This window comes from Mauremys mutica, chromosome 1, assembly GCF_020497125.1.
Source record: "Mauremys mutica isolate MM-2020 ecotype Southern chromosome 1, ASM2049712v1, whole genome shotgun sequence".
NCBI lineage: Eukaryota > Metazoa > Chordata > Testudines > Geoemydidae > Mauremys > Mauremys mutica.
In genome coordinates, this window is record NC_059072.1 from 322,379,508 (window position 1) to 322,406,548 (window position 27,041).

The 27,041-nt window shown below is 49.1% G+C and overlaps 1 protein-coding gene across 2 annotated transcripts in view; it reads left to right on the plus strand.

Moving 5' to 3' along the window:
* SACS (sacsin molecular chaperone) overlaps positions 1–27,041 on the plus strand; it is a 237,851-nt gene that overhangs the window by 17,485 nt on the left and 193,325 nt on the right. Inside the window, exon 5 of one of the 2 annotated variants that reach the window (XR_006579512.1) lies at positions 22,072–22,118. The exons of the other annotated variant lie outside the window; for it this stretch is intronic. The gene's annotated coding sequence lies outside the window, so the exon portion shown is untranslated. Of the gene's footprint in view, positions 1–22,071; positions 22,119–27,041 lie in introns of those variants that run through there. 2 annotated transcript variants of the gene reach the window in all.

Here is a 27,041-nt window from a genome sequence, read left to right on the forward strand (position 1 = left end):
AAACAGCTGCAAAGACCCATGCTGAGGGTCCTATCGCCCAGCCACCTCCACCGCTTCCGGTACCGGCTGTGGCCGTGCACAGGCTGTGCACCGTGCCGTTGACTCCGGCGCCACAAGGGCCGTCGAGTCCGGTACCACCCTGCTCCCCGGCACCGACCGCGGTTGAGCTGCAGCTGCCATCCACGCCCGAGACTTTCTCGACGGCGAGGGAGCTCATCGAGCTCACAGAGGCACCGAGCCTCCAGCCCCCGGCACCGCCGGTGCGGGCTGTCGTGTCAGCGGGTAAGCCGGCTATGATGCGGCCCCCTGCACTGGACGGACGAAGTAGACGGCGCTCCAGGTCCCGGTCTCGCTCCCGGTCCCGACGCCGGTCACCGTCGCACCGCTCGAGATCCCGGCACCGCTCACCATCGCGGTACCGGTCGCCTTCTCGACGCCGGTCACAGTCCCGGTACCGCTCAACATCGCGGTACCGGTCGCGCTCCCGGAGACGCTCCTGGTCCCAATCGCCTTCCCGTCGGCACCGACGAAGGTCCGATTCCCGGCACCAGTCCCGGCACCGTGACTCCCGGAGCCGCTCCCGGCACCGCCGGTCGAGATCCCGGTCGACCTCCCGGCACCGGTCGAGCTCCTGGCACCGCGGCGGTCGATGGTCTCGTTCGCCATCTCGGCACCGCGACGACAGGCACCGATCCTCGGCACCTTCCGGAGACAAATGGCTGACCTCGACAGCGCAGTCCATCAGTGCCTCTGCACCCCCGTGGCCATCTCGACACTCGTCGGTCGCTTCGGGGACTGGTAGTGATGCTCACCTTCCGGCTGCCCCGCAAGGTCAAGCCCAGGGTGCGCAGCAGTGGGGCTTCTGGGTCCCCTGGGCCCAATACGAAACTCAAGGGATGTCTTTCCCTCCGAGGGCCCCCACCTCCGAACACAGGGTACCGGAGGCTACGATAAGCAGACCGCCCCCTTCTCCACCAGGTTCGGCTCAGTTGCCACCTGATCCCCAGAGACATCCTCGGCCCGAGTCAGCCGCCCACGCCTTAGAAGAACCACCCGCGGAGGCAGTGGTTCAAGGCCTATCCTCGTCGTCTTTACCGGACGAGGCGGTGGCTGGGGCTGCTACAACAGACCCTCCACCAATTGACTTGCGGGCCCATCAGGACCTTCTTCGCCGGATGGCGAAGGCTATCGACCTCCCCGTGGCGGAGGTCACGGAAGACGAAGACCCGGTGACAAATGTGATTGGAGCGGAGGCTCCAGTGCGGGTGGCCTTGCCGTTCATCCGCACCATTCAGAAAAACGCCACTACCATCTGGCAGTCACCGGCGTCCGTTCCTCCCACCGCCCGCGGGGTCGAAAGGAAGTACTCCGTCCCCCCCACGGGGTATGAGTACTTGTATACTCATCCTGCCCCAGACTCGTTGGTCGTCCAGTCGGTCAACGACAGGGAGAGGCATGGCCAGCCCGCCCCAGCGCCAAAGTCCAGGGAGGCGAGGCATATGGATTTGTTGGGCCGCAAGGTCTACTCTGCAGGCGGTCTCCAGCTCCGGATCGCCAACCAGATGGCCCTCCTCGCCAGGTACACCTTTGACATCATGGTGTTCCTGGCGAAATTCACAGAGCTGGTACCAACAGCCTCACGCCAGGAGTTCTCGGCGCTGTTGGAAGAAGGGAAAAAGTCTTCCAGGTCCTCCATCCAGGCCGCTCTCGACTCGGCAGACTCGGGTGCAAGAACCCTGGCCTCAGGAGTGACCATGAGGCACATCTCGTGGTTACAATCCTCCACACTGCCGCCCGAGGTGCAGTACACCCTGCAGGACCTGCCCTTCGACACCCAGGGTCTGTTTTCTGAAAAGACTGATTCCAGAATCCAGACCCTGAAGGACGGTCGCATAGCCATCCGCACTCTGGGGATGCATACACCCGCAACCCAGCGCAGGTCGTTCAGGCAGCAACCCTATCGGTTTAATCAGCCCAGGTCCCGTCCCTATAACAGCCGACGACCAGGCCTGAATCGACGTAGACCATCGGGCAACCGGCGCAACCAAACCCATCCGTCTTCCAAGGCCCCCCAGGGCCTCAAGCAGGCGTTTTGATGGGACGCCCGAGGACGGCCCATCAGTCTCTGTACTGGATCCTCCCCTTTTATTTTACAACCGCCTTTCCCATTTCTTTTCGGCGTGATCCCGAACAACAACGGACAACTGGGTGCTTCAAACAATCCAGTCTGGTTACCGCCTTCAATTTGTTTCGCCCTCTCCTTCCCACCCGCCTTCCCCATCCCTCTTCAGGGACCCCTCTCACGAGCAATTCCTCTTACAAGAGGTCGACATTCTGTTGAGCTTGGGTGCCATAGAGGAGGTGCCCCGCGACATGCGGGGCAGGGGATTCTATTCCCGATATTTTCTCATCCCCAAAGCGAAGGGAGGTCTACATCCAATACTGAACCTCCGCGAGCTCAACAAGTACCTGCTCAAGCTCAAGTTTCGCATGGTCACCCTGGGGACCATCATTCCCTCCTTGGATCCGGGAGACTGGTTTGCCGCCCTCGACATGAAGGACGCCTACTTCCACGTCGCGATTTATCCTCCCCATCGACGCTACCTGCGTTTTGTAGTCAACAACGCGCACTACCAGTTCGCAGTGCTGCCATTCGGCCTATCCACCGCGCCGAGAGTTTTTACCAAGTGCATGGCAGTGGTTGCCGCAGCCCTCCGCCGTCGTCATATACACGTTTATCCATATCTCGACGATTGGCTGGTTCGCGGAACGTCCCAGCGTCTGGTAACGGACCAGATGACAGAAATCCTGTCTCTATTTCGACACCTCGGTCTTCTCATCAACGCCGAGAAGTCCACCTTAACTCCGTCTCAGCGGGTGGAGTTCATTGGAGCGGTTTTCGACTCCAATTTGGCCAGGGCCTGCCTCCCGCTATCGCGGCACCAGACGATGGTCTCCATCATCCGAGACCTCCTCACCTTTCCCACGACAACGGTTCGGTCCTGCCTCCGCCTCCTGGGCCATATGGCGTCCTGTACGTTTGTCACCGCGTACGCGAGACTCCACCTTCGCCCGTTCCAGTCCTGGCTGGCGTCGGTGTACCGCCCACATCGCGACCCCATCGACATGGTGGTCACGGTCACGAAGCCCACCCTCGAGTCACTCAGCTGGTGGCTGGACCCAGAGGTGGTGTGTGCAGGAGTCCCGTTCCACCCTCCTCGCCCATCCGTCACGCTGACCACAGATGCCTCAGCGCTGGAGTGGGGGGCTCATCTGGGCGACCTTCACACCCAAGGTCTTTGGTCACCCCAAGAGCTCGCCCGTCACATCAACATCCGGGAGCTAAGAGCGATCCGTCTGGCGTGTCAAACCTTCCGCACCCGCCTGCAAGGCCGCTGCGTTGCGGTGTTCACGGACAACACGACGGCAATGTTCTACGTGAACAAGCAGGGCAGAGCCCGCTCCTCCCTCCTCTGCACGGAAGCGATGCTCCTGTGGAACTTCTGCGTGACCCACTCGATTCACCTAGAAGCGTCCTTTCTCCCAGGAGTGCAGAACACACTAGCGGACCACCTCAGCAGGTCTTTCCTCGCCCACGAGTGGTCCCTTCGACCGGACGTGGTACACACGATTTTCCAACAGTGGGCTTTCCCCAGGTCGACCTGTTTGCCTCCAAGGAGAACAGGAAGTGCCACCAGTTCTGTTCCTACCAGGGTCGCTCTCTTGGCTCCCTGTCGGACGCCTTCCTGTACTCCTGGACAGATCACCTCCTTTACGCCTTCCCTCCGTTCCCGCTCGTCCACCGAGTGCTGCTCAAACTTCGGAGGGACCAAGCCCGCCTAATACTCATCACTCCAGCCTGGCCGAGGCAGCATTGGTACACCCTGCTACTTGAGCTCTCCGTTCGGGAGCCCATTCCCCTCCCAGTGTGGCCGGACCTCATCACACAGGACTTCGGCAGACTCCGCCACCCGGACCTGCAGTCCCTCCATCTCACAGCTTGGTACCTACGTGGCTGACCCAGGCGGAGAGATGCTGTTCCGCGGCAGTACAGCGCGTCCTGCTTGAAAGCAGAAAGCCTTCCACCCGCTCCACTTACCTCGCGAAGTGGAAGCGCTTTGCCCTCTGGTGTGATCAACGAGGCCTCAATCCCTTCGTAGTCCCTCTTTCTACAATCCTGGACTACCTCTGGTACCTTAAGGAGCAGGGTCTCGCGGTCTCCTCCTTAAAGGTACACCTGGCGGCCATATCCGCCTTTCGCCCATCAATAGACGGCCGCTCCATCTTCTCCAGCCAGATCGTTTCCCGCTTCCTGAAGGGCTTGGACCGGTTGTACCCGCCCATACGGCGTCCTACCCCGGCCTGGGATTTAAACCTAGTTCTGGCCAAGCTTATGGGAGCCCCCTTCGAACCTTTGGCCACGTGCTCCCTCCTCTACCTGTCATGGAAGACGGCCTTCCTCGTCGCTATAACTCCAGCGAGACGAGTGTCCGAGCTTCGTGCACTAACGGTTGGTCCACCTTACACCGTCTTCCATGCAGACAAGGTACAACTTCGCCCGCACCCGGCCTTCCTCCCAAAAGTAGTCTCGGCCTTCCATGTGAATCAAGAGATCTTCCTCCCGGTCTTCTGCCCGAAGCCGCACGCCTCACCTCGGGAGCAACAGCTTCACACCCTGGACGTCCGCAGGGCCCTCGCTTTTTATATCGAGCGGACGAAGCCCTTCCGGCGTTCGACCCAGCTGTTTGTGGCGGTTGCCGATCGCATGAGAGGCGAGCCGGTCTCCTCGCAGCGGATTTCCTCCTGGGTCACGGCGTGTATCCGGACATGCTACGAGCTTGCTTGCGTGCCACCATGCCGCCTCACCGCTCACTCGACGAGGGCGCAAGCCTCGTCGGCCGCCTTCCTGGCCCATGTCCCCATCCAGGACATCTGTAGAGCGGCCACCTGGTCTTCTGTTCACACCTTCGCTTCCCACTACGCGTTGGTGCAGCAATCCAGAGACGATGCAGCCTTCGGCTCCGCAGTCTTGCACTCTGCCACGTCTCACTCCGACCCCACTGCCTAGGTAAGGCTTGGGAATCACCTACATGGAAGGCATAGGAGCAATCACTCGAAGAAGAAAAGACGGTTACTCACCGTAGTAACTGTTGTTCTTCGAGATGTGTTGCTCCTATCCATTCCAGACCCGCCCTCCTTCCCCACTGTCGGAGTAGCCGGCAAGAAGGAACTGAGGAGTGGACGGGCCGGCTGGGGTATATATCCAGCGCCATAGCGGCGCCACTCCAGGGGGCGCCCAGCCGGCCCGCCGGAGTTGCTAGGGTAAAAATGTTCCGAAGAGCCGTGCACGCGCGGCGCGCACACCTACATGGAATGGATAGGAGCAACACATCTCGAAGAACAACAGTTACTACGGTGAGTAACCGTCTTTTACTGCATACATAAAGGTTGTTACCCTTCCCTTTATATTTATGACAAAAGGTGAGTCAATGAATATGATTTATTAATACCTTCAAAGTAACAATATAAACAAAGAAAAGTAATTATTAACGGTTCTAGAATATGGTAGGATAAGAAGCGATGGCCAGAAGCAAGGGCAGAAAACATTTAGCCTAGATATTAGGAAAATGTTCCTCACCGTGAAACCTAGATATTAGGGAAATGTTCCTTACCATGAAAGCAATTGAGCAGTGGAATAGACTACTAAGAGAGGTGGTTGAGCCACAATTGCTATCTCCTACCTACTATATGCCAACTCCTTGCTGACCTTCCTTAAAAAACTCCTTCTAAAAACCCACCTTTTCTGTGAAACATTCATGATCTAATGCTGTAATATAACTGTTTGTCTTGTGTTGTATTTGTTTTGCTTTTAGATGGTAAGCTACTTGGAATAGGGAGTGTTACTTATTTAGTACATGTCACTTATTGTCCAATCCCATGTACTGCAGTGTTATGTAAGTAATTTAAAAATGGGCTAGACATTAGTGAGAATGGAAACATGGGTAGTTCTCTAAAATATGAGAGATTTAGCTGGATTCAAGTGATTTTCTGGCCTTATAAATGTGTGTAATAATAATACACCATGCTGAACCTGCTGGCTTATTGCGCGGCACTGTGTGAACCTTCAGGTAAACATCGAGCAAGTAGAGAACTACGTAACATCTAGGTTACAGGAAACAGAAGTACAACCTTAGGTCAGAGGTACTGTCTCAGGAGAGAGCCAAAACCTGTACAGGAGCAGGGGTAGCAGGTCACAGCCAGCAGCCTGGGAGGTGGCTGTGGAAGGAAGACTGGGTAGTAGGCAGCCTGGAGGTTGGAGGGCCTGTAAGCAACCAGAGAGCTGGACAGACGCACCCTGCTACTGGCTGGGGGCCAGCAGTACCTGCAGGAGGACAACATGAAGGTTCTCATTGAGATTGGTTTACCCTTATTCTCTTCTACTGGACAATCCTTGGACTGAGGACTTTTGGTTCTTCAAGTGTCCTCTTCATATTCCCACTCAAGGTTGCGCCAGCTGGTGTAGCCTATACGGTGAAACTTCCTCATAGCAGTGCTGCTGGAGCACTTACTTGCCCTTTTTTGCTTTTGGATCCACCATGGAGAATGTAGACAGAGTTGTAACAGCTAATAACTAACAAACAATAAGAATGGAGGTCTGATCTTACACGTCATATTACAGGAGGTCTCAAAATTTGCCTCCAACTTTCTCACAGAGATCCAGATCTTGGCACTAACACTCTCACAAGAGCAGGTCTAGGGATAAAATGCCATAGGGTGCTTATAAATGGGACCCAATATCTTAGCATTGGCCATGTTGGACCCCAGGGGACATGTTTCCAGCTTTGCAAGCTTCTCCAATGCCTCACCCATCTATCTTCTTTAAGGCAACAAGAAATACCCAGTGTCGATCCCCATACCAATCTTGGTACCAGGCAGGTAGAAGAGGTGGCATAGACAGGACCAGACTCATCTCATACAAATTCAGTGCAAGCACTTGTACATGATCAACCTGTACAGCCACCACTGACCACATTATCGTCCTCTTCTGATGAGGCAACAGTGTTGGAGTCATCATGTTCCCCAAATCCGAACAATTATAATACCTACCAGGAACTTTTAAAAAGGGTAGCTAGTTCCCTGGGTATCCAAGTGAAAATGGTGAAGGACAATCCATTTAAATTAGTGAATACCTTCCACGCTTCAGGAGCTGGTAGAATGGCTCTACCAATTAATGAAATTATCCTAGAGACCACAAAAATTGTGTGGCAAACTCTTGCATTTCTTCCACCTATAGCTAAGAGAACAGAGAGGAGGCACCAAGAACACTTCTGTTCACACCCCACCCTAGGATTTTTGGTAGTGACTGGTCAATGAAAACTCAAGGCAAGACATTCCAAATCCACCTCTAAAAATAAAGAATATAAAAAACTAATTTTTTTTGGTAGAAGGGTTTATTTGACCTCAGGATTACAAATCAGAATTGCAAACCACCAGCCTTTCTTAGTCAGATATGATTTTTCTGTTGGGGATAATATGGCTAAATTAGTGATAAGGCAAATAAGAGTATCAGGGCATGCTTAATGAAAGCTGTCTGGTACTAGAACCTCATTTGAAGCAGTCTTGGTGAAAACTCTGCAGATTAGCGTGACAGCATTTATAATCATGATGCATCGTTTCTCTTGGCTGCAATCATCTGGGGTCCAGCAGATGATAGAGAAGTGTCCATTTGATGGTCCTAATTTGTTTTCTAGGAAGACGGATGAAGTGCTGCATTCTTAAAAGACTCTAGAGCAACACTTAAGACTCTGGGCGTTTACACCTCAGGTCTTAAGAGGAAGCAGTTGTGTCCTCATACTAAGCAAAGACATCTTTCTTATGCACCAAGGTATTCTGAGTAAATGAAGAGACGTCATAAACTCCAAAGAAGGAGACTGCCACATCTTGCTTCTGTTCACCTTCATCTAGGAAACTTGCAACCTTGAAAGAGTCTATTTGACTCTTTAATTGAGGCCAGTGTACCAGAGTTTGTCAGAATCTAATTTTTCCTGTCCCTCCCTTTGGCAGCAGGACATGTCAGTGCTTTTGCCTGTGCAGAGAATCAAGTTTATAGGCGCAGTTCTTGACTCCAGTTTGGCAAGGGCATACTTATCCCAGGCCAAATTTGGGGCAATATTGGACCTGTGCATAGGCCTCAAGATCCATCCTTGTACAACAGTAAGGAATTGCCTGAGACTTCTAGGACACAAGGCAGCTTGCACATATATGACTCAACATGCCAGATTTCACCTGAAAGTCATGCAGGGGTGGTTGAACTCTGTCTACCATCCATCTCGTCATGCACTGGACATGTTGACTCGTGTATCTGCAAGTGTGTTGTAATCCCTAGATTGGTGGATGGACCCTCCCTGTGAATGCAAAGGGTTCCCTTTTTCCCTGACTCTACTCTCCATGACTCTGGTCACAAATGCCTCATCCATACAATGGGGTGCTCACTCGGGACCTAAGCAACCAAGGACCTTAATCATATCAAGGACTCTCTCTCCACATAAATGTTAAAGAAGTTTGAGCAGTTCATCTGGCATGTTGGTTTCCCTTCAGCATATCAAAGGTTGTACCATGCAAGTCCTCTCAGACAACGTTGCTGCTACATTCTTGACTAGGCAAGGAGGTGCCAAGTCAGATCACCTTTGTCAAGAGGCAATGGATTTCTGGGTTATTTTAATAAAAAATGCTGTCATACTCAACGCTGCACACCTCCTGCACAATCAGAAATTTTGGGTAGATGATCTCCGCAGAACGTTCATTAGGAATCACAAGTGGGCCCTCAAAATGGACATAGCTAAATCTATTTTTCAGGCTTGGGGAATTCCAGAGATCTATCTGATTGAGATGCGATTGAATAGGAAGTGTCATCTGTTCTGTTCCAGGCAGGTCAGAGCCCAGCATCTGTTGTGAAAGGACAAGCTCTTGTATGCCTTTCCTCCAAGGATGTTATGCAAACTCAGACAGGATTATGCCACTCTAATCCCGATAGCTCTAGCCTGGCCTTGGCAGCATTGGTTCTCAGACCTCTTTAGTCTCTCCATCTGGGATCTCATACCTTTGCCTCAAGTCACAGATATAATTTCACAGAACCCCGGCCTGGTGCTACATGCCAATCCTCCCAGCCTCTGACAGCTTGGACGGTCAGCGGTTAATAGCTCAGGATACTGACTGTGCCCTACAGGTTCAGAACATTCTCTTAAACAGTAGAAAACCATCTACCAGATACCCTTCCATGATGAAATTGAAGCATTTCTCTGTGTGGTCCCAGGAGTAGGGTACTCCTTCTATGCAGTCTTCCCCACACCTTATTCTGCAATATTTACTTCACTTAAAGGGAAAAGGGTTCTCCATGAGTTACCTGAGAGTTCACTTGGTGGCTATTTCTGCATTCCATACTCCTATCTCTGTATTGCCAACCGAATGACTGTATGATTTTTAAAGGGTTCTTCCTCTTTTATATTGCTTAAACACATACAATGTTCCATGTCCAAGTCTAGGTAGGCAATCCACTTAGTTTGTTTCAGGAGATGTGAAGTGGATGGTAGAGATACGTCCAGGATATGATTGTTTGGGACATTGATTGATGAGGTGTTTCATAGGGTGAAGTCCGTTTCCGCGGTCATAAATAAGATAGTGTCTCAGTCCCCATTAATGGAGAAGGTTGACGCATCTGCTATGTGATATGCAGATACCATTCAAAGTGGACCATATTTTCTATCGGTGTGAAAAGCCACTGGGTTCTTCAGTTGGGTCCTTGATGAGGTGTTTATTTGGAATATTGGCATTTTTCCACCTTGCTTGCTGATCTCCAGGGGAAAACCCCAAATCTTTGAGCTCTTGAGTGGCAAGCCAAAAAGGTTTCCTGGATTTGAGTTGAAATCTCAATATATTATTTAAGTTGCCATATATTGGAAGATCCTCGTTCTCTCGAATACAGTGGAACTCTTGGAAAAATTCTCATATCACAACAAACTTGGGATGGGTGGATATGCACCATTACAGGAAACCATGGCTATGGCATTGATTTTGTACTGTGCTCGTAATAATCTGAATAACTTTTCTTAAGTTTTGACAAAAGATGTGTGAGAGCTGTGTGTCCAGATGGTTGAGCTATATTCTGCAGAGAGTAGACAAGGGTCAGTGAGGTTTTTGCATTGGCTCCCTAAATCATTCCTGCCAGTTTCTGGATGAGAGTTACATGTATCTTTATTTTGCCGTGAATATTTTTCCAGTGCTGGTGGTATGTGGAGCTTAGGTCTAATGTCACACCCAAGATACTTTAGGGTGGGATCATGTCTTATCTGCTGCCCTAGCCTTTCAATTATTTCGATAAAATGCTGACACATCAGTCTTAGTTAGGGTTGCTTTTAGCTGCCAGTATAAGAAATATTCTTCCATGATTTTAAGGTTCTTAGTTAGGTTTGTTTTATGGTAGGGAAATCCCATGCCTGTGTGGCCAAAGCAATTGTCATCATCATAAACAAATTTCTGTGATGGTGTTTGGGGAAGGTTACTGCTGTAGATATTAAACAGGATCCATGCTAACAGATCTCTTTAGTAGGGCATCATTGAGAGTGCATGCATGGCCTGCTGACCTTGTCATCAAGGAAAACATGAAATCTACAGTTGCTCAGAACTTCTCAAAAGAATTTTATCATTGCATTGCATGGCATAATTTTGTTGGCTATGAGGAGGAGGCCATTGCTCCACATGGTGTTGTAGGCAGAAGATAAGTGTAAGATAGCTGCCCCAGTCTTGAGTTTTTGCTGGAATCCCACCTCACTCTATGTTGTCGAGACTAATACTTGATCAATGTAGCTGCAGCCTGGTCAAAAACCTGCTTGTTCATTCAGTAACATTACTTCTCCAAGCAACATGATCCTTGCCAGTAATATTCCTTCCATGAGCTTGTATGATATGTAGAGGAGTGATATAAAACCGTATAATGAGGGATTACTGGCAATAACTATAGCCTCATGCCAGATCCTCAGGACAAGCCCCCGAGGAATGGATCACAGTGTTGTCAGCCATTTCTATCCCTGGGCTCCAAGGTTTTTAAGAAATTCTGGAAAGATACCATCAGGTCCTTCAGCTTTCATGAGTGAGAGGGCTTATTTACCTCCTCAACTGCGAAGGCCAACGATATGGGCGAGGAGGCGGGTAGTGAGCTTGACTGTTTGTTGGAGCTCTCTGCACATTTTGCACTTAGTATACTTGTCCTTCGGTGCTTTTGTGTTCATAAGGAGTATTCTTGTGATCACATCAGCTGAGACTTCAGCCTTTCGATATTTCACTGGGTTTGCAGCCAGAAGCTGATGAAACAGTAGTCAAGGTTTGCGGCTGGAGTGAGTGAACTCCAGCACTTCAGCTGTCTTGATCTATCTTTGATGGTGCACTAAGTTCAGTGAGTCTAAGATTTGGGTCACCAAACTTTTGGTACTCCTATTGTAGCCTTTCTGTTTCTGATTTCCATCATGGGGTGTATCCTTTTCAATAGCCATAAGAGAGGGTTTTTTTTTCTTGTGGCTATTTGGATAAGCTGGGTGAAATGATTGCAATTTTCAAGCTTCAGTGGAATCTCATTTCAGGCTTCAGCGGAATCTCAATTGTCACAGTGAATCTTGGCCAATTTGTCTTTTGAAAATTCCATTGCAATTTGGGCTATGACACGATACTGGGATTTCAGTCCCAATGTGGATTATCACCAGTCGATGCTGGCTATGTGGAGAGTTGCCAAGAATAGCTCTGGAGGGCGTTGTAAGGAATTCCAAACTGGTCTTTGGTGAGGAAACAGATATCTGGCTTGTAGTCTCTGTTGCAATAGGCAGAATGAAAAGTACCTCTGTCTTCTGCATGAAAAAGAAGCTATGTATCTTTGTTTGATGACCATTCCACAAGTGCTTTGCTGGCATTATCATTACTATTATAATGCCACATCATGTAGTAGCTATTGAAATAATATATAGCTGTAGGTCAGTGGTCCCCAGACTGTGGGCATGTCCTCCTAGGGGGGTGCAGATGGACTTTGGGGGGCACAGTGGGAGGGAGGGAGCCCCACTATGCCCCCAGCTCTGCTTTGGCCCTGGCTGCGGCCCCAGTCCCTCCCACCAGCCTCAGGCCCTGGCCCGACGTGGCTCTGCTCCCGGCTGGGGCCCCAGCCTCACCCAGCCCCAACTGCAGCCCTGGCTCGAGCCCCTGACCCTGACCCCAGCCCCGACTGTGGCACTGCTCCCAGCTACAGATCCCAACTGTGTCTCGGGGGTGGGACGGGGGCAGGGAGGGATAGGTGTAAGGTAAAAAGTTTGGGGGCAATGCTGTAGGTAATGGGGGAGAGGGCCAGTCTGTATTCGGTGATTTATTTACATGAGCCACCTTTACCTTGCTGATTCTTTTGAAGATGGTGAAAGTTCCGGAATTGCTCTTGGCATCTATCGTGTCATAGTCCTTGATGCCTTGATTGATGTATGTAACAAGGCCATGTTCCAGGTGATGGAGGGAGGCAATTGGACTATAACCATCAATACGGTAGCGTGAGTCTTGTGTCATTTTACATATGGGTTTTTGAAGGGCAGTGACATCAATCATATTATCTCGCCTATTAAGAGCTAAATAGTTATTTTTAAATTCATTGGGATGTACGTTCATCATTCATCTGGCAAATTCATAGAGCTGGGCCTATGATTCTCTTGAAGTGGCACTTTTTGCAGAGTAACTGTTTCCATTGCAGGTTAATCTGAGATTTTGCTGAGGGATATTGAGATTATAGAATCATAGAAGATTTGGGTTGGTAGTTAAAGGCTGTTATCAAATCCCCCCTCACTCTTCTCTTCTGCAGACTAAATAACCCCAGTTCCCTCAGCCTCTCCTCATAAGTCATGTGCCCCAGGCCCCTAATCATTTTCATTGCCCTCCACTGGACTCTCTCCAATTTGTCCACATCCTTTCCATTGTGGGGGGCCCAAAACTGGACAAAATACTCCAGATGTGGCCTCACCAGTGCCGAATAGAGGGGAATAATCACTTCCCTCAATCTGCTGGCAGTGCTCCTACTAATGCAGCCCAATATGCCGTTAGCCTTCTTAGCAACAAGGGCACACTGTTTACTCGTATCCAGCTTCTCGTCCACTGTAATCCCCTGTCCTTTTCTGCAGAACTGCCACTTAGCCAGACGTCCCAAGCCTGTAGCAGTTCATGGGATTCTTCTGTCCTAAGTGCAGGATTCTGCACTTGTTCTTGTTGAACCTCATCAGATTTCTTTTGGTCCAATCCTCCAATTTGTCTAGGTCACTCTGGACCCTATTCCTACCCTCCAGCATATCTATCTCTCCCCCAAGCTTAGTGTCATCCATGAACTTGCTGAGGGTGCAATCCATCCCATCATCCAGATTATTAATGAAGATGTTGAACAAAACCAACCCCTGGGGCGCTCTGCTTGATTTTGGCTGCCAACTAGACATCAAGCCGTTGATTACTACCCGTTGAGCCCGACGATCTAGCAAGCTTTCTATCCACCTTATAGTCCATTAATCAACCCATACTTTTTTAACTTGCTGGCAAGAATACTGTGGGATACCATATCAAAAACTTTGCTAAAGTCAAGATATATCACGCCCACCATTATCAACAGAGCCAGTTACCTCATTATAGAAGGCAGTCAGGTTGGTCAGGCATGACTTGCCTTGGTGAATCCATGTTGACTGTTCCTGATCACCTTCCTCTTCTCCAAGTTCTTCAAAATGGATTCCTTGAGGACCTGACCCATGATTTTTCCAGAGACTGCGGTGAGGCTGACCGGTCTGTAGTTCCCCAGATTCTCCTTCTTCCCTTTTTTAAAGGTGGGCACTATATTTGCCTTTTTCCAAGAGTCTGGGACCACTCTCGATCGCCACAAGTTTTCAAAGATAATGGCCAATGGCTCTGCAATCATATCAGCCAACTCAGCACCCTCGGATGCATTAGATCCGGCCCCATGGACTTGTGCATGTCTAGCTTTTCTAAATAGTCCTTAACTTGTTCTTTCACCTCTGACCTCCTCCCCATATTGTGCTGCCCAGTGTAGCAATCTGGGAGCTGACATTGTCTGTGAAGATTGAGGCAAAAAAAGCTCTGAGTACTTAAGCTTTTTCCATATCATCTGTCATGAGGTTCCTTCCCCCATTCAGTAAGGGTCCATCCCACACTTTCCCTGACCACCTTCTTGTTGCTAACATACCTGTAGAAACCCTTCTTGTTATCCTTCACGGCCCTTGCTAACTGCAACTCCAATTGTGCTTTGGCCTTCCTGATTACACCCCTGCATGCTTGAGCAATATTTTTATACTCTTCCCTAGGCATCTGTCCAAGTTTTTGCTTCTTGTAAGCTTCTTTTTTGTGTTTAAACTCACCAAAGATTTCTCTGTTAAGCCAAGCTGGTCGCCTGCCATATTTGCTATTCTTCCTGTACATCGGGATGGTTTGTTCCTGCACCCTCAATAAGGCTTCTTTTAAAATACAGCCAGCTCTCCTGGACTCCTTTCCCCCTCATATTAGCCTCCCAGGGGATCTGCCCATCAGTTCCCTGAGGGAGTCAAAGTCTGTTTTTCTGAACTCCAGAGTCTGTATTCTGCTGCTCTCCTTTCTTCCTTTTGTCAGGATCCTGAACTCGACCATCTCATGGTCGCTGCTGCCCAGGTTGCCACCCACTTCTACTTCCCCTACCAATTCTTCCCTGTTTGTGAGCAGCAGGTCAAGAGGAGCACGACCCCTAGTTGGTTCCTTCAGCACTTGCACAGGAAGTTGTCCCCAAAACTCTCCAAAAACTTCCTGGATTGTCTATGCACTTCTGTATTGCTCTCCCAGTAGATGTCAGGGTGATTGAAGTCCCCCATGAGAACCAGGGCCTGTGATCTGGAAACGTTTGTTGTCTGAAGAAAGCCTCGTCTATCTCATCCTCCTGGTCTGGTGGTGTGTAGCAGATGCCCAACACAACATCACCCTTGTTGCTCTTGCCTCTAAACTTAACCCAAAGACTCTCAACACGCTTTTCTCCAGTTTCATACTGGAGCTCTGAGCAGTCATACTCCTCCACCTTTTCTCCCTCGCCTGTCCTTCCTGAATAGTTTATACCCATCCATGACAGTGCTTCAGTCACGTGAGTTACCCCACCAAGTCTCTGTTATTCCAGTCACATCATAGTTCCTTGACTGTGCCAGGACTTCCAGTTCTTCCTGTTTGTTTCCCAGGCTTCTTGCATTAATGTACAGGCACCTCAGATAACTGATTGCCCTACTTTCTCAGTATGAATCAGGAGTGTTTCCTCTCAGTATCCCACTTCCCCACTTACCTCAGGACTTAGGTCACCATCCCTTGGCAAACCTAGTTTAAAGCCCTCCTCACTAGGTTAGCAAGCCTGCCTGTGAAGATGCTCTTCTCTTTCTTCATTCGGTGGATCCCATCTCTTCCTAGCAATCCTTCCTGGAACAACATCCCATGGTCGATGAATCCAAAGCCCTCTCTCCAACACCACCTGTGCAACCATGCATTTACCTCCCCAATTCAATGGTCCCTACCTGGGCCTTTTCCTTCAACAGGGAGAATGGTCAAGAACACGACTTGCACCTCAGTCTCCTTTATCCCTCTTCCCAGAGCCACGTAGTCTGCCGTGACCCACTCAAGGTCATTCTTGGCAGTATCTTTGGTGCCCACATGGAGAAATAGGAAGAGGTATCAGAGGGGTAGCCGTGTTAGTCTGGATCTGTAAAAGCAGCAAAGAATCCTGTGGCACCTTATAGACTAACAGACGTTTTGCAGCATGAGCTTTCGTGGGTGAATACCCACTTGCATCCGAAGAAGTGGGTATTCACCCACGAAAGCTCATGCTGCAAAACGTCTGTTAGTCTATAAGGTGCCACAGGATTCTTTGCTGCTTTTAGGAAGAGGTAGTGGTCAAAGGGCTTGATCAGTCTCGGCAGACACTCTATCACATCCTGAATTCTAGCTCCAGGCAAGCAGCACACTTCTCAAGTTTCCGATTCAATGACAGATTGGACAATCTCCTTCCACCTGTGATAGACCCTATGCCTCCATGGGATCTAAATTTAGTTTTTTTGGTGATAATGGGTCCATCTTTTGAGCATATGGCTGCTTGTTTATTTTTACATCTTTATTTTTACATTTTTACATTCCTGTAGCTATTACCTCAGCCAGGAGGGTAGCAGAGCTATGAGCATTAGTTGCTGACCACCCATAGACAGCCTTCTATTAGGATATGGTTTATTTACAACCTCACCCTAAATTTTTAACTAATGTGGTGTTGGACTTCCACTTTAATCAGTCTGATTATTAGTTTTTTTTCCCAACGCCTCTCTCTCAGAGAGATGAAGAGAGTCTCCATACTTTGGACATCTGCACAGCATTAGCCTTTCACTTGGACAAGATCAAACAATTTAGAGTGTTTCCTCAGATGTTTGTTTCCTTTGCTGACAGAATGAAGGAGTCTCTTCACAGACAATATCTTACTGGCTCTCATCCTCCATATTTCTGTGCTATGACATTGCTAAGGTTCCTGCACCTGAGAGAGTTTTTGCACATTTAAGGTCCTTCACTTGTGGTGTTAACTGATTTTTTACCAAAGCTATTCAGTTTTTTCCCACCCGAATTTTGGACCACACAATTACAGGAAAATGCTGATTGTTAGAAAATTCAGTACATTACATTAGGTAGATGTGTTTATATTAATAATAAATTAGTCTAAAGGAAAGGTTGTCTGAAGCAAGGCAATGTAGTAGAAGATACACACATGCATATGTGTACATACTGTTAATGTGCAGAGCATGAAATAACCAAAGCATTAAACTGCTCTTACTTTCAATATTCTTACTTTTCTCTATTTGTTGATTTTTTTCTGTCCTCCTGTCCCCTAATATTAATCCCAATATTTAACAAGAAAACGGTGAAGTTAATTTTTTGCACCAGTTTTCACCCTTTTAAAACATTTTATAATAAACACCAATATGTTCTTGGGAATTTTTAAACAAAATAAAAACTGAAAACGAAAGGCCTTGAGCATATCCTACAAGAGAACAAGCACCATCTACAATGCTCGGTCAGATGCCCATTATGACATTTGCAGTGTTGCAGCTTGGTCACCTGTATCATTTGTACATACTTTCACTAGCTATTATGCTAACACCAAAGTCTCAAGATATGATGCTAGATTTGGAAGATTTGTGCTGCAGTTCTTGTTCAGGTAGATTCTGAAATCCTCCATTCTGAACGGCTTGTGAGTCACTGTGTCAGAGTGCTGTGCAACAGCCGCTGAGCCAGCATGCTGATCTCTGCAACTCCAATTTGTTGCCCTGAAGCATATCTGCCTATGGAAACTGTGCCCAATTGATAAATTGGGATTGCTGGAGAGAGTTAAAATGCTAATTAATTCAATGGCCCAGAGGGTACATAAGGCACAGGAAGGAAGTGCGCAATGAAAGCAGAGAGGGAACAAGAATGAGGCAAGCTTATGGAGCCAGAGCCACAAGAAATCTTCCCCTTTGCCTCAGGAACTAAGTGCTCCATGGTACATGATGCTGCATAGTCTGTAAAGGTGGCAGGAAAGAACAGTGTAAATAAATCACACCTGGTGTTTCACCAGAAGAAGGTCTCCAACCCATTTGTGAGCTAGAAGGTAGGCAGGAGTGAGTCCATCCTGTCACATGTGAGAATTTGTCCAGGATCTTAGCCAGCACGAGGGTTTCTGTAGTAGATACAGAAAACTCTGCAGAGTTTCAGGCAAGCCTTGCTCACCTGGCAGGCTGAGCAACAGAAGAGCCTGCAGGACTTTATAAGAGAACAAGCCAGCAGTAGCTTTTACAGAATGTGGTGAGTCCTATGGCGGGGAATGGCAACCAGGTACAGGCCACTCGGTCTGTAAGAATGGGCCCTGACAATGATCCTGATGAATTCCTGGGCACCTCTGAGAGGGTGCCCGTGGGGCAGGCTGAGACAGGGAAACCAAGGTCCTGCTGCTAGTCCCCTATTTGACTGGGGAAGCTGGACGATGAGCAGGCAGAGACTAAGAGGGTGTCAAGATGGCCATCCTAGATCAAGTCGGCCTCTCCACTGAGAAACACTGCCAAAAATTCCAAGTTGTGAGGTGGACTGGGTGGGGTGTGATGGCCCCAGGCATTCACCCAAAAATTGATGGATTGGGCCGTTCATTGAGTGAGGCCAGATACCCAAATGGTAGAGGAAGTAATGGATACTTTGGTGTTTGGAACAGTTCTTTCAGGACCTCCCTGAGAATATGAAGCTGTGGGTTATACAGCATTAACTGGGCACTTTGGATGTGGAGGTAAAATTGATGGAGGAATTTGTGGAGGTGGACCTTCCCAGCAAAGTGGGCCAACCCTATAGAGGACTGGAACTTGGAAGGAAGTTTGGGGAATCCGCTGCTGCCAAGGGCATGAGAAGAAGAACAAAGAGCCCAAACATGCTGTGGCCAGAGTTTGCCCATGCTGTGTTTCCAGCGTGGGTGCAAGTGACACGAAAAAGGATTGCTTGTACATGGAATGTAGTTTTACAGCTGAGCCTGGACAGAAGGAAAGACAAAAAGGGAAGAAGTTGTCCACCATCACTGGACACATGAAAGGGTTCTGGTAGACATGGCCTCTGCTTGCTCCCTGATCTGGTGACAAGTTGGTGAAACTTGACTGGTTGGTTCCAGGACCAAGTGTGAGAATAGTATGTGTCTGTGGGGATAAAAAGCAACATCCTATGGCAGATATGCCCCTGGAAGTCTGGGGAAGGTTTAATTGGGAGCAAATGGGATAAGGGACAGATTGCCCAACTGTATTGTATTTCCTATTAGGAAAACAATATGGTGTTGGGACCCGAGGCAGGGAAACAGAAAACCCAAGAGAGGGGAAATGAAGCCCGAAGGGAAGGGGAAAAAACAGTTATTGGTAGATTTAGAACATTGTAGACAACAGAGCCTAATTAAGGTGAAAGGGGAGGAAAAGAGAGTCCTCCAAGAAATTGAGGAGGAGGGGATAGGAATTAAGGAAGTAAAAATAGTGGAGAGAGACAACCTGAGCAGCTTTAGTGGAGATCAAGGGACCCATGGAGACACCACTAATGCAGTGTGAAAGAGCAGAAGCCCAGGTGCGCTTTGTAGGGTTGAGAGAAACCCAGGCCCTGAGCAATCAGGGGGATGAGGGGAATGCCCTCTATCCACCGCCAGATACAAAAGGAGAGAATAGGGAGAGCAACTCTTTAGGATCCCCATGGTGTGGTGACTTGTAGGCTGAAACAGAGCTGAAGGGCATCCTCCCACCACCAAAAGTATGATTTACGTGGGCGTAAAATGAGTGGACACCAACAAGGATGACCTGGATCAGTAGTTCTCAAACTGGGGTCCATGCCACTAGGGAGATGTGGAGGACCATGGGGGGGCATGTGGTGGGGTTGAGGCCAGCCCCCACAGGGGTTGGGTAGGTTGCTCTATGCTTCCAGCCACACTCTGCCCCCAGACCAGCTCTGCTTTCAGGCCCAGGTCCACCCTTACTCCCTCTCTGCCCCAGACAAGCACCACTCAGGGTACGTCTACACTACAAGACTATTTCGATTCATCTTAATTCGAATTTCTGGAATCGACCTAATGAAGTCGAAGTTGTGTATCCACAATAAATACACTAATTCGACTGTGTGAGTCCACAGTAACGGGCGAAGCGTCGACTTTGGAAGCGGTGCACTGTGGGAAGCTATCCCACAGTTCCCGCACTCCCCGCCGCCCATTGGAATGCTGGGATTTCCCACCAATGCATGCTGGGGGGGGGAAATTGTGTGGAGGGTGGTTTTGGGTAACTGTCATCATTGAACCGTCAATCACGCCCAGCATCCCTCCCTGAAAGCGCCAGCTGGCAATCTGTTTGTGCACTTTTCTTCTCAGTGACAGCGCGGGCGCCACAGCACTGCGAGCACGGATCCCGCTGCAGTTGTGGCCGCTGTCAGCTCCTCGCAACTTATCGTCCACCTCTTCCGCAGTCAGCTGCTGAGAAATTTGGCTAATTTTCAATGGTGCTGCGAGCAGTGGTGGACCATGGGGGACGTTTTACCAACATCAACGTCGGGTGGCCAGGCAAAGTTCATGACGCGCGTGTTTTCAGGAACTCTGGTCTGCTTAGACGCCTGCAGGAAGGTAGTTTCTTCCCGGACCACAAAATAACGCTTGGGATGTGCAGATGCCCATACTGATCTTAGGGGACCCAGCCTACCCGCTAATGCCCTGGCTCGTCACGCCCTATGCAGGCACCTTGCACAGCGACAAGGAACTCTTCAAGTAGCAGCGAGCAGCGTGAACTGTGACTGTTCAGTTTCTTCACAGAGAAGCTGAACCTGCCCCTGTTTCTTTACCAAGTTACTGTTGACTAGCCTCTGCAGTTACATACCCCGTCCACCCCGCTTCCCCAACTTCTAACACACATTTAAAAATTAAAGTACGTGCTCCACTGTAGCTTTACAACGGTGTCTTTATTGATGACTTTGCGTTAAAGGGTTGAAACTGGGACGCACACTGTGCTGGGTAGGGTGTGTGGTCATGTAAAGACCGCCTCTAAAGTCGAGGTTTGACATGCTCCCGCTCCCAGACCGGTCAGCAGTGCCGGACTGGTTGTTTCAACGGATCCTGCCATCCCTCCTTTTTTGGACTCTGTGTGCGGGGGCTATGTGGCCTTGTTGCGGGGGAGGATGCATACAGATTCCTCTGCTGCGTGGCTCTGCGGTCCATTACAGGGACCGTTGCATGACATCTGTAACCCCCCTCCCCCGCTACAAATGCACGTACCACCCCCAACGACAGAAAACCTGCAAACCACCTCCCATACCAGCTAACCGCCTACTGACTGCACTGTGTGTGTGACATGCTGCTGATCCAGCCCCCGTCTCTGTACCCTGCTAAAGGTGACTGTCCTATGCATTACACTACCCCCTCAACCACCCAACGACCCACCCAAGACATCTAACACAGCGTTGTGTAAAAAACCATGACTGAAAAAGTAAGTAACAGAAAACTACTTTTAATAATCAACAACACAGTAAGGGAAGGACTTTTCAAAATGTAGTGACTGATAGCTTTTGGGTAATTTAACACTGTCCTGTGGTGCAGTGACAGTTTTCACGGCCCCTGGTGACCCTCCTTCTTGTTATTTTTGATGAGGGGGGGATTGGAGTTTGAGGCGGGGGTGGGCGGTTGCAGATACAGTGCAGGGGGGCTCTGTCTTCCTGCCTGCGGTCCTGCAGAACATCGACAAGGCGCCTGAGCGTGTCTGTTTGCTCCCTCATTAGTCCAAGCAGCGTTTGAGTCTCCTGCAGGTCCTCGTGACGCCACCTGTCCTCCCGTTCGCAGAGTGAGCGGTGCTGCTGACTGAGGTTCTCCCTCCACTGGCTCTGCTGGTCCGCCTCGGCTCTGGAGCAGCCCATAAGTTCAGCAAACATCTCGTCCCTTGTCTTTTTCTTACGCCTTCTAGTTTGCGCCATCATCTGTGAGGGGCATGGTGCATCAGGTTGTGATACAGTTGCACCTGTGTGATGTCAAAAAGATAGTGAATTTCTTACAATGATACATTTTTTAAACAAAGAAACATAGTCTACTCGTTGTCTGTGAACAAGAGTATGCACAGCACCTGTTTCATGCGCACTCACTAATGGAAAGTTCGATTTCTCTGAATGCGCTTTCATTGCCTGGGGTATTGGGCTGCAGATCAGAGAACCTTTGCAGGAAAGAAGAATTTGTGTAGCAGCAAGGCATGGTAAGCCAAACACTTTTGGATTCATAGAAGTGAATGTACAGCTCTGTCCTCTTGATGCAGGCAATCCTGAAAGCATAAACTCGGCCCCTGTTGCACCCCCTCACGGCTGTTCACTGGGAAAGATCCCTGTATGCTGCCACTCTGTAGACTGCAGCACGTGGCTGTTAAGTGAGGCTTCTTGTTATGCAAAGGAACAGTTAAGCGCTCCCATTACTAATAGTACCCCAATTACTCTAATTTCATGCAGGAGTGTGCGAGAGAGATCACCCTGAGGAGAGTCTCACGGGCAGAGAGAGCGCGCATGCTGGAAGAAAGCCACCACAACCCAGGGGCCTACTCTGCCATACTCGTGAGGGCAATGGTCCCAGAGTTCCAGCTTATAGCATGGAAAGGCAAAGTGTGCTACCTCGGGGCACACGATAAGCTAGCTCTGCCAAGGAGCCTCCTGCATAGACTTTCAGATTACCTCCAGGAGAGTTTCCTGGAGATATCTTATGAAGATAAAAGTTCCATCCCCCTGTATGTAGACCTTCTGTTCTCCTAATGTCTCTCCCTGTTTAATTACTAAAAAAATGTTAACTCGTTCTTAACATTTATTTATTAAAAGCAGCTAACTTGATTAAAGCACTTACGGACTGATCCTTCTCCCGATTCAGGGTCCATGGTAACGGCTGGGGAGGGTTGGTAGGGGATCTCAGTGAGGGTGAGGAAGAGATCCTGGCTGTCGGGGAAAGCGCCGTCGACTGCCTCGTCCTCCTCATCTTCCCCGTCCGCGAACATCTCCGAGGAACAGTCCGTCGACACTATCCCATCCTCAGAGTCCACGCACACTGGTGGGGCAGTGGTGGCAGACCCACCGAGAATGGCATGCAGTGCCTCGTAGAAGCGGCATGTCTGGGGCTGGGCTCCGGAGCGTCCATTTGCCGCTCTGAGTTTCTGGTAGCCTTGTCTCAGCTCCTTGACTTTCACGCGGCACTGCATTGCATCCCGGCTGTATCGTCTGTCTCTCATGGCTTTGGAGACCTTCTCGAAGGTCTTTGCATTCCGTTTGCTGGAGTGCAGCTCCGAAAGCACAGACACATCGCCCCACACAGCAATCAGATCCGAGACTTCCCGGTCAGTCCATGCTGGGGCCCTCTTTCTAGTCTGAGATTGCCTGGACTCCTCTGCTGGAGAGCTCTGCATCGTTGCCGGTGCTGCTGAGCTCGCCCCGATGAGCAACCAGGAAATGTGATTCAAACTGTCCATACAGGAAAAGGAATTCAAATTTTCCCGGGGCATTTCCTGTGTGGCTGGTCAGAGCATCCAAGCTCCGACTGGCGTCCAGAGCGTCAACAGAGTGTTGCACTGTGGGATAGCTCCCGGAGCTACTAAGATCGATTAGCATCCACACCTAGCCTAATTTGACATAGCCATGTCGAATTTAGCGCTACTCCCCTTGTCGAGGTGGAGTACCGAAGTCGAACTAAGGAGCCCTCTATGTCGAATTAAATGGCTTCCTGGTGTGGACGGGTGCACGCTTAATTCGATTTAACGCTGCTAAATTCGATTTAAAGAGCTAGTGTGGACCAGCCCTCAGCCCCTAAACCAGCTCTGCCCTCATCCCACTCTTTCCCCAGACCAGCTCCGCCTCTAGCCTCAGCTACTCCACCAGCTCCATCTTCAGCCCAAGCTACGTCGCTGTGCTGTAATGGATGATGGGGAGGCGCAGACAGATTCTGTTACTGCTAGGGGCTAGAGGGGCACGACTGGAAAAGTTTGAGCACCGCTGACCTGTATGATCACCCTAGGGACCAAGAGAGGCACCTCTGGTAAGCAAGGGAGAACATGGAGGAATAAAAGTCTGACTGTCAGATAAGGAAGCGAGGTGCGTGAGAGAGTGGTGGACAGCAGCAGCTGAGCCAGCACTTTGATCACTGCAATTCCAATTAGTTCAGGGGTTCTCAAACTGGGGGTTCTGAGGTTATTACTGGGGGTCGCAAGCTGTCAACCTCCACCCCAAACCCCGCTTTGCCCCCAGCATTTATAACGGTGTTAAATATATTTAAAAGTGTTTTTAATTTATAAGGGGGGGTCACACTCAGACGCTTGCTGTGTGAAAGGAGTCACCAATACAAAAGTTTGAGAACCACTGAATTAGTTGCTCTGGAGCACATCTGATTATGGGAATGGCACCCAATTGATAAATTGGGATGGGATGGAGAGAGTTAAAAGGTTAATTAATTCATTAGCCCAGAAGGTACAAAAGGCACAGAAAGTGTGCAGTGGGGGCAGAGAGGGTGTGAGAGGTTGTCTTCCTTGGAAAGTCCAAGCCATGAGAGATCGCTCCCCTCCTGGGCTCAGGAGCTGAGGGCTCCATGGTATCTGATGCTGCATGGTCTATCAAGATGGGAGGAAAGACCATTGTAAATAAATCACACGTGGTGTTTCACCAGAAGGTCTCCTAGCTGATTTTGGGCTAGAAACTAGGCAGGAGCGTGTCCACCTTACCACAATCACCTAAAATGGAATGGATGTGTACAGTCAGTGGAAAAAAATGGTCACTGCCTATTCCGTAATTGTTGTTCCTTGAGATGTGTTCTGCATGCCCATTCCATGACCCACCTTCCTTTCCCCTCTGTGCTGGAGTCTGTTACTGGACTTTGGTGAAAAGGAACTGACAGGGGCTTAGGTGACTCTGCCTTTTATGTCATCAACTGGCAGCACAAGTGTGCGGAGGTAAGAGGAAGAGTTTTCGGCAGGAGTAGGTTAAAGACAGTGCTAGTTTATAGGCCTGGAACAGTCAACCAGAAAGTGTAGCTCTGTTCACTGGGTCAGAAGAGCAAGGGAAGTGAGGGTGCCCTGTGTGCCTATATGCTTGCTTTGCATGGAAAAAGGGCTGGTGTGGAGTAATGTGACCTGTGTGTACTATACATACTAATTTATTATGATGCTTTATTAAAACTTTGATTTAAACTTCCTGTCTTTCTCTTGTTTCCCAAGCACTTACAACAAATAAGTTGTTCAAAGAAAATTACAGAAAATTAAAAACACAAACAGGCAGCCCAGTTGCTACTTCACCGGGAGTGCAAATGTTAATAAAAGTGTAAAGTGCAAACAAAACCAATAGTAATATTAATCAGCGCAATGTCACTGGTGATGACACATCTTGTACCTGTTCTCCTGTGGTAGCACAGGGATAGAAAGAAAATGTATATCTGCCCATGCATACTTCTATTCCAGAAATGCATTCATTATTCCTCACCCCACTCCAGAACTGTCCAGTGGCTGCAGGATGTGGTAGCATGGAGAGGAATCCATTGGCAGTAGCTGTACTGGGGCAGCCTGTGAAGGGGCAGAGGCAGGTGCTGGTACCATGATCGATTGGCTAAGCAGCTGCTCAAACTGTTCCCTCTCTTGCTATCATTCCTGCTTCATCATTGGCCTGTAATGCTCAAAGTATTCAGCTACCATTCTCTCCTTCCTTTCCCTGTCCTACTTCATTATTTGCCTCTGCACTTCTAGGATGCTTGGCCAGTCTGCAGCCCAAGTCCTGCATGCCCTGCAGCAGTTGTTCCTTGACGCTTTTTCGTTCCCCCCGCTGGTTCAGGGTCCTCTCCCCAAGAGGCCTGCATGGTTGCATTGGTCCAGCAGAGGTAGGAGGCAGAGGCAATGGAAGAGCACATTATAATTTTGTCCAAAGGAAAAAAGAAGAGTTCCTCCCCTTTCATGTTCTGTCACCACAAAGCCACAAGTTGCAACTTTCATTTTCTTGATATGCCTTTATTTTATTTCTTTACATTTGCCTTCTCAGAAGCAGCTGCATCTGAGGTCACAAGCCCAGTAAGACAATGGTAAATATTTCATATTTTAAAATAATTTAAAAAATAGTTTTTGGCTTGGATGGTGGTTGGAGACCATGCACCAGAGACCTTGTCCCAGTGATGGTTTAATGTTATTTCATGCAGTGGTGATATTGGAAGATGTTAATTTTTGGAGATTTTAGATTGGAAGAAGGAACGACTTTTCTAGGCCTCTGGTAGGCTGTCACAAAGGAGATATTTAATGATTTAGAGATATTTAGATATTTAGCCTGGTGACTGATTTATCCATCTCCAGTCATTTATTTGCTTATAAGCTATGGAGTGTTTGGGTGGGAAGTTTGCTATGCCCAGGAATCTCATGGACTATCTTGAGTTTTTCCTGTATGAAAAGTTCTCAAGCATAATCAGCCTGGAGTAGACAAAAAATCAGACAAACATAAGCAGAATGCTAAATTAGGCTGCAGTAACTTACAACAAATGTGCCTTTTCAACTTCCCCCCGCTCTGGACAGCGGACCAGTGGTACCCAGCAACTTTAAAAAATACTCTGCACTTGATACAGCCACAGGTCACGCAGTGGAACTTATTACCAAGTCTGTCTCTGATGATGCTTTAATGCTACTACCAGTGTGAGAAAAAGAAAGTGCAGTATATATAGTTACAGTATGTAATTCTATGAAAATCATATAACATTAAGCAGGTTTGTGTCATCTATGGGTTTGACTTGGCTGTTCTCCAACACATACGCTTAGATACAAGTAAGAGTAATATAGGCAGTGCTTAAAGTGCATGAGGTTGGAATGGGTTGCAGTCGTGGGAAATAAAATGTCTAAGAAGTGAGCCAGGTAGCTGAGGGGTATACATTTTTAGTTCCATCTGGGGTGAAACACCACCCCCTCTGATTGGCTGCTTTCCCCCTTTGGCTACTCTTCCCCACGAGGAAGGCAATCAGTGCTGCTTCAGGAGGCAGGGAGATCTCTTTCCCCCTTCCCTCATTCTCTCAGAAGGGTGGATGAGGAAGATGAGCCCAGAAGCTCAAGGGGCTCCACTCCCTCCTTTCCCACCACTTTTGTCAAGGCTGAATCCCCACTCTGTCACTTTGAGTACAGAAGGTGGGGGCCCGCAAGGATTCTAAAAATTAATACTTACCGCTTCAGGCTTGTATTAAACTCCCAAGGTTACAGCTTTTCTCTGACCTTGGCTTGGTAAATGCTGCCACCACCCAAATGCAAAAAACCCCTTGGACCCAGGGAGGAGCACTTGCGAATTCCTCCCTGCGGGGTACCCTCAAGCCCTTTCACATCCTCCCCCCTCCAGGGAAGAGCTGAGAAAGAAAACAAAGGAAAGTAGCTGTTGCCATCAGCTAATCAAACAGCATATGCACAAACCTCTTAGGACACCAAAAATCCAACACT